This window comes from Rhinolophus ferrumequinum, chromosome 11 (assembly GCF_004115265.2).
Source record: "Rhinolophus ferrumequinum isolate MPI-CBG mRhiFer1 chromosome 11, mRhiFer1_v1.p, whole genome shotgun sequence".
Classification (NCBI taxonomy): Eukaryota; Metazoa; Chordata; class Mammalia; order Chiroptera; family Rhinolophidae; genus Rhinolophus; species Rhinolophus ferrumequinum.
This window is the reverse complement of record NC_046294.1, coordinates 23380140-23385879: the sequence shown is the minus strand read 5'-3', so window position 1 is coordinate 23385879 and position 5740 is coordinate 23380140. Positions and strand designations below refer to the sequence as shown.

The 5740-nt window shown below is 36.8% G+C and overlaps 1 pseudogene; it reads left to right on the top strand.

Annotated features, from left to right (window-relative positions):
• Positions 1-876: 876 nt before the first annotated feature.
• LOC117029658 (multifunctional methyltransferase subunit TRM112-like protein) lies at positions 877-1325 on the top strand (annotated as a pseudogene).
• Positions 1326-5740: the final 4415 nt, after the last annotated feature.

The window sequence follows — 5740 nt, the reverse complement described above, 5'->3', positions numbered from 1 at the left end:
AAAAGCAAGAGGGAACATGCAGGATGAAAATGATCCTGACTGCACTAGCCTCGATTATTAAGTCATTTTAGCTAATGTAAGGGGTGAGTACATTTGGGGTCTAGCCTTGACATTCACAAACCGTCTCTGTACATTTCCATTACTCAGTAAAGAAATTACATCCAAGCTCTAAGGATCCTTCTAGCTCTTTGTCTGTGGGATTCTGTGACTTAACCTTTTTGGAAACTAGAAGACCATCCCTCTCAGTCTAGTTATTTCAATATCGTTCCCCTAGGTGGCGATGTTTCCTTAAACCCAGACCAAGGTTTCACTGAGGGTGGCAGAGGAGTCAAATTTTATTACCAGGTTTTTCTCCACTGAATGTTCAAAAGAATGCTTCTCCAAAGCTGTGGAGGAAAGAAGGTACTTTCCTTTTTAACACCTTGGGCAGTTTATGCTGGAAACCAATAGGGCCCTCATTTAGTGATTTCTCCTGGCTGCAGGGATTGGGAATCCCAATTAGAATTTTGTCTTCTGTGGTTACATACAAGGGGAGCTGGGAGCTGTTGGAACCGGTGGGCCCTAGGGAGGCTTAGGGGGCAGTGGAGACACACCCTAGCCCTGGGCCTGCATGAGCCCTGCAAAACTCCACCCGGAGAGGGGCATCAGATGCCAAGTTTTTGCAGGCCACGCAGGACTAGGATGCATGCATGAGCAGAGATGGCCCTTGAAGAACCACGCGGCTCTACTCATGAAGATCAGAGGTGTAAGAAAGCAGCGTGCAGTTCTGAGCTCATCTCGTGCAGATAGAGAAACTGAGGCCCAGAGCCAGTCAGTTCTCCTGATTCTACCTCCTTGCTAAAATACTACTGTTTGACGAGAGAGCATTGCATCGATATGAAGCTCCTTACCCACAACCTGCAGAGCTCGCATGTGCGAGGGTGGCTTCCTCGGGCGCCTCCAGGCCACCGAGGTCCGCATCAACAATGTGGAATTCGACCTGGTCTTCGTGACGTGTGTGATACCCAAGATTGAGTGGGAGATGCTTCTGGAAGTGGCTCATCACTTGCGTGTGATCCAGGTGCCCAAAGGGCCGATTCAGGCGAATGAGCAAGATGAGACATTTCTGTGGAAGATCCACCCCGTGCTGCTGGAGGTGGAAGTGTCGGAGGGCACCCTGCAATGCACGTATGTTCCCTGTCAGCCGTGGGATCCCCAACATGCTGCTGAGTTCGGAGGAAACAGACTTAATCGAGCCAGGCTCCAGTCTCGCATTCTGTGACTATGCAGCTTCGTTGGTGTATATACTGTTTGTTACTTTTGTCGTGTGCATCCCCAATTCTTGACGCAGTGACACACTCCGCGCAGTGTTCTTGAGCTCGGTATATTTATTTTTTCTCATTAAAGGTTCAAAACCATAAATAAATAAATAAATAAATAAATATATAAATAAATAAATAACATTTTACTTAAACATTTCAAATAGACTTTTCAGTGTCTCAGCTAGCACATCTTGTTTAGTTAGCCAGCCGGCCTCCATTAAATTTCTTGGGAAATTTAATACAACACAATTTAACTACCTTTTCTTTTAGAGTTAACAATTTTTGTTTCTTATTTAGAAAATCTTTTTCTGCGTTATGAAGAATTCTCCCATGCCCAGTAAATGTTCAATCAATAAATAAGAGCCAATAGAAATTACAAAAACCAAGAGTAAAAATAAGTATCCTTATATGCGCTTTAGATCTTAAGTTTTATTCACGCTGCTAAGAGTCAAGCATGTGTCTAATAAAGATTTTACAAAGGGGCCTGGAGTGGTGTGACCAAAGGAAGAGGGAGACCCCAGTTCCAGGGTCCAGCACCTGGGGGAGGCCAGATGGACAGCCACCTGGGACAGGGCCAGTGGCCTCACATCTCCTGGTCTGAGAAACATCATGGAAGACACTCGAGTCTAAAGGTATTTTCTATCAGAGAAAAGTGACCAGACATGGAAGAGGGAGAAAGGAGGAGACTTCCCACACGGACCTCCCTCCTGGAATGGGGACTGTGAATCTACAATAGAAAGTCTTCTAAAAAGTGACATCAGGCTGTCGTGATGATGTTTTAGTAGCTAAATGGAAAAGAGCCATAGGAAAGGCCACAGTGACCATCAAATCCCATCTCCGTCCACCTGCCACTTTGTCTAAATTTCATCATTAGGATTTCTTTTCTTTGGGTTAACAAACAAGTAAGAGGAAGGTCTGGAAAATTCTTATTCCATGTCTTCAACTTTTAGATTGCCTCTTCTTTATTATAATAATACATAAAAATGAACAACTTATTGTTTTTCCTCTCTCTTATTACAAAAGACATCCATATTCATCACAGAATATTTGGAAAAAAGCAATAAGCAAACTTTAGAAAATAAATTCAGCCCATGATGCAATCACCCAGTGATAGCTAGTATTAAAATTTAAGTATTCCCTTCTGCTATTTTCTTTTTCAACAAAACATTTTTTTTCTTGGGAAATTTGATACAACACAATTTAACTACCTTTTCTTTTAGAGTTAACAATTTTTGTTTCTTATTTAGAAAATCTTTTTCTGCGTTATGAAGAATTCTCCCATATTTTCTTCTAAAAGCTTTGTATAGTGTTGTCTTTCAAATAATGTTAAGAATCCACCTGAAATTGATTTCTGTGTCTGGCATGAGGTAGGGACAAGTTTTGTTTTTTTCCCCCCAAATAGATATCCAGTTGTACCAAGACCATTTCTCCCCTACTACTCTACAATTTTACTTTTTGTTGAAAAATCAATTGTCTGCATATAGGTGGCTCTCTCTCTGGGCACTCTTATGTTCCATTGGTTTATGTTTGTTGGATGAGATACGATGGGCTATGTTTTGTTTTGGGTAACAAGCAACTCCAACACCTCCTGGCTTAATATAATAAAGTTATTTTTTCTTCACTAGCAGGTCACTGGTGATGCAGATGTGTCAGGGCAACTGTCCTTCATGAAGTAAAGTGTCTGCACCATTGCAAGCACTCTGCATCCAGAGAAAAGAGACTGGAAATAGCCCATGAGGTTTTCACTGACTCAGCATGAAAATGTCACCCATCGTTCACTTCCTCTTACAGCCCATTTGCCAGAACCAGTCAGAGAGTTATACTTACCTGCAAGGGGCCGTGAAGTGCCATCTGCCATGTGCCTGGAAGGGGAGGATACCTAGATATTGAGAAACACTAGTGATATCTACCTCCATCTATATTCTTGAATGAAAATGACAGTCTTAATTACTTTGCTTTTATTAGTAAGACTCAGTACCTGGTAGAGCAAGTCCTCCAACCCAGTGTTTCCTCTTCAAGAAGGTCCTTCGCAATTCCATATAAATTTTAGAAAGTGTTTGTTAAGTTCATAAAAAATTCTGTTGAGACTTTTATTGAATCTATAACTCAATTTAGGGGGAACTGACATTTAAAATATTGAGTGTTACAATTCAATAACATAGAATTTCTCTCACATTTAACCCACATCTTTAATTTTTCTCCATAATGTTTTATAGTGTTTTGCACAGAGGTCTTGCACATCTTTTGTTAGATTTTTCTGTAGGTTTTTGATATTTTTTAAATCTAGTGTAAATGTTATCCTTAATTGTTAAATAAAAGTTTGTGGATGGTGTATAGAAATTTAGCTCAGCTTTCAGCGTTGACTTTATATCCAGCAACCTTGTGAAACTTTCTTAAATCAAAAATGATCTGCAGATTCCCATGGATTTTCTATGTGGATAATAATATAATCCATAAATAATGATGATTTTATTTATTCCTTTCTGATCCTTACGCCTTTTATTTCTTTCTCTTACCTTACCCACGTGGGACCTCCAGGACACTATCATAATGGATGTCCTTATTTTGTTCACAGTCTCAAAGGGAACATTTTCAAAGTGTCACTTTTAAATATATAAGTTGTTATAGGTTTCATTGTCGATACTCTTTTCCAGATTACTTCTTTCTAGTTTCTAATATTTTAAATAAAGAAAGGATGTTGAATTTTAGCAACTGCTTCTTTCTGCATATATTGAGATGACTATATGATTTTTTCCCCACTTTGATGGCAAATTACATTGATTTTCTGATGTTAAAGCAACATTTACAGTTGCATCCTGGAATAAGACAACTTTGGACATGATGTGTTTTCCTTTTTATGTATTGCTCTCCTTGGCTTGTTCATATTTTCTTTAGAATTTTTACAGGCGTAAAATTGGCCCGTCATTTTCTTTCTCATACTGTTCTTGTTGGATTCTGGTCTCAAGATTACTCAAGCTTTACAAAATATAATGGGTAGTGTTCTCACTTTTTTTTATTTTCTGGAAGAGTTTGTATAAGGTTGTCATTATATTTTCTTTAAATATTTCATAAAATTTGTTTGAAGCCATGAAAGACATTTTATACATGAAAAGTTTATTTTTAATTAAAGACAATTATTTTAATAGCTATGGGATTATTCAGATTTCTACATTTCTTTTTTTGTTAGTTTTGGTAAGTAGTGTTTTTCTAGGAATTTGTCTAGTTCATCTAAATTTTCAAATTTATTAACATAGATTTATTTATAATATCCTCTTATTATTTTGCTAATGTCTGCAATATATGTAATGATGTTCTCTTTTTTCAACACTGACATTAATTATTTGTGCCTGCCCCCTTTATTTTCTTGATCTGTCTCAGCAAAGGTTGATCAATTTTATCAGTCATTGCAAAGAACAAAATTTTGATATATATGATATATATATGAAAGTTGTTAACAGGGTAGAGTCTAAGAGTTCTCATCACAAGGAGAACATTTTTTTCTTTTCTTTTTTTTATTGTATCTATATGAAATGATGGATGTTAACTAAACATATTGTGGTAATCGTTTCACAATATATGTAAATCAAACCAGCATGCTGTCTGCCTCAAACTTATACAGTGATGTATGTCAATTATTTCTTAATAATACTGGAAAAAACCACATTTTCACCTTTTTAATACTGTCTATTGTATTTTTCTGTTTTATTAATTTTTGCTTTTGTAAAAAATTTTCTTTCTTCCATATTTTTGGGAGATTATTTTGCTGCTCTTTTTCTAACTTCTCCTTCTAGGAATTCTAAAAAGTTATATTAAACCTGCTCATTGTATTCTCTTTATATTTGTATTTTCCATCATTTTGTCTCTTTCTGCTCCATTCTGGGTAATTTCTTCTGATCTATCTTTTAGTTCGCTAATTCTTCCTCTACCTGTGTTGAATTTGTTATTAAACACATACGTGAGTTTTTCACTTTGGTTATTGGGTTTTTAAATGTTAGAATTCCAGAATTTCTATTTGATTCTTTCCTTAAATTTATGATGATTTCATTTCAGTGGACAGCTAATATATTTTGTTTTTATCTCTTTGAGCATGATAAGCACTGTTTTACAGTCTTTATGTAAATATCATCTCTTTCATTAATCTTTCCAAGTTTCTCATGGTAGGAGTGGCTCTGAGCAGCAAAGACTCTTCATGCTCCTATAGTCTTTTCATGACATCTATTATTTTCTTATCTCATTATTTAGATATTTTTCTCCCCTACCAGACTAACAGTTCAAGGTTCATCACATAAATTCTGTTTTGTTCATCACTGTGTCTGTCATAGTACCTAGGATAGTTCCACCCAAGATACGAAGATGTTATAAATCATTGAATGAATTTAGTCTTACATACTTACCTGCCTACCTACCTACCAATATTTCACTTATTTTTGCCTTTTGGC